Genomic DNA, 1,848 nt, shown 5'->3' on the forward strand with positions numbered 1-1,848 from the left:
GGGGTTTCATTCTTATTGCCCAGACTGGAATGCAGTGGCGTGATCTCAGCTCACCACAGCCTGTACATCCCAGGTTCAAGCGATTCTCCTGTCTCAGCCTCCTAAGTAGCTGGGATTACAGGCATGCACCACCATGCCCAGCTAATTTTGTATTTTTAGTAGAGACAGAGTTTCTCCACATTGGTCAGGCTGGTCTCAAACTCCCGACCTCAGGTGATCCACCTGCCTCGGCCTCGCAATTTTTTTTTTTTTAAGACGGAGTGTGGCTCTGTCCCCCAGGCTGGAGTGCAGTGGTGCGGTCTCGACTCACTGCAACCTCTACCTCCTGGGTTCAAGCGATTCTCCTGCCTCAGCCTCCTGAGTAGCTGGGATTACAGGCGTCCACCACCACGTCTGGCTAATTTTTTTGTATTTTTAATAGAGACGGGGTTCCACCATGTTGGCCAGGCTGGTCTCGAACTCCTGCCTAGGCCTCCCAAAGTGTTGGGATTATGGGCGTGAGCCACTGCGCCCGGCCTAAAATTCATTTTTTAGAGCAGTTTTAGGTTCACAGCAAAATTGAGTAGAAAATGCAGATATTTCCCATGTGCTCCTCTCCCTACGTGGGCAGCCTCCCTCACTGTCAACATTCTGCACCAGAGATGGCCATTTGTTGGAACTAGTAAACCTACACTGACACATCACTCCCCGATTTCCACGTGGCTACTCATTATTCAGCTCTCAGCTCAAATGTCACCTCATCAGGAAGGCATTTCCCGACCACCTGAAACTGGAGAAACACCACCCCCCAGTCCCACTCTCACATGACCCTGTTTCACTTTCTTCACAGCAGCACATATCACTGTCTTGGGTTCACTTAGTTGTTTACCTGTGTATGATTGTCTCCCTCCCTCTACTAGAAAGTCAGCTCAGTGAGAAGAGAGAATTTTTCTTCCTGGTTCATTGATATCTCCTCCATGCCTGGCAGGGGTAGATACTCGGCATTTACTGAATGAATATGCTTTCTCATCCCATCTGCCATCCTGCCCAGCCCCCAGCCACCCCAGACTGTCTTCAGCACACTCAACTCTGAAACTTCATGTCAGCCAATTCTTTCTTTCCCACTTGTCACACCTGGGCTCTGCATGAGATGAGCTGCCTCATATTCATCATTCCTGTGTCTCACTCCCACCATAGGCAGCACTTCCCATCTCAGCCCCATAACCCACCCCTGCAGCCTTGGCCCCATCTACTTCCCCTGCACACACACACACGGCACTTAGCAACTACGAACATATTTAATGAGAAGGTTAGAAAGGACTTGGGGAGGTGGACATTAGGATCGCTGAGAAGTCTGGGGAAGGAAGCTTGCTAAGCCTTCCTGGAGGTTCAGCTCCTTGTCCCCTTCAAATGGTGGAGTCATTGGCCGATGCTATGTCATGTAGCTGGTGGCGGAAGGAGAGTCGGGCTTTCCTGCTGAAGTAGGCACCAGGCCCTGGCGAGGGTACCCCTCCCTCAGCCATGATGGGGGCTATAGCTGGACTGGGATCTGGAGGGGCAGCAGGACTCAGGCCTAAAAGATGGGAGGGGGAAGAAGGAAGTTGTAGGTCAGGGTTCACCTCCTCCCTGGCCCCCAACCCAGGGTTGAGGAGGGAAGAAGGGAAGACACCTGGGGCCTAGGGGCCGGTGAGGAGCGTGGGTGACAGCAGCAGGGAGAGGGAGAGGGACTGTTGCAGAGCAAGCAGAGCTGGCTCACACGCATGTGACCTGTGCAATTGCATAGGATCCCCAGACTCAAAAGGGCCACCGTGCTTGGCATAGGGTTCTGCTATCACCATCTTGAAATTCTTAATTTTTTTTTTTTTTTTT

The 1,848-nt window shown here is 51.8% G+C and overlaps 1 protein-coding gene across 1 annotated transcript in view; it reads left to right on the plus strand.

The window, feature by feature from the left end:
- Positions 1-1,848, plus strand: part of PSMB6 (proteasome (prosome, macropain) subunit, beta type, 6) — a 16,126-nt gene that overhangs the window by 9,455 nt on the left and 4,823 nt on the right. The gene's annotated exons all lie outside the window — the stretch shown is intronic.

Source organism: Mandrillus leucophaeus, unplaced genomic scaffold (assembly GCF_000951045.1).
Source record: "Mandrillus leucophaeus isolate KB7577 unplaced genomic scaffold, Mleu.le_1.0 Scaffold212, whole genome shotgun sequence".
NCBI classification, from domain to species: Eukaryota; Metazoa; Chordata; class Mammalia; order Primates; family Cercopithecidae; genus Mandrillus; species Mandrillus leucophaeus.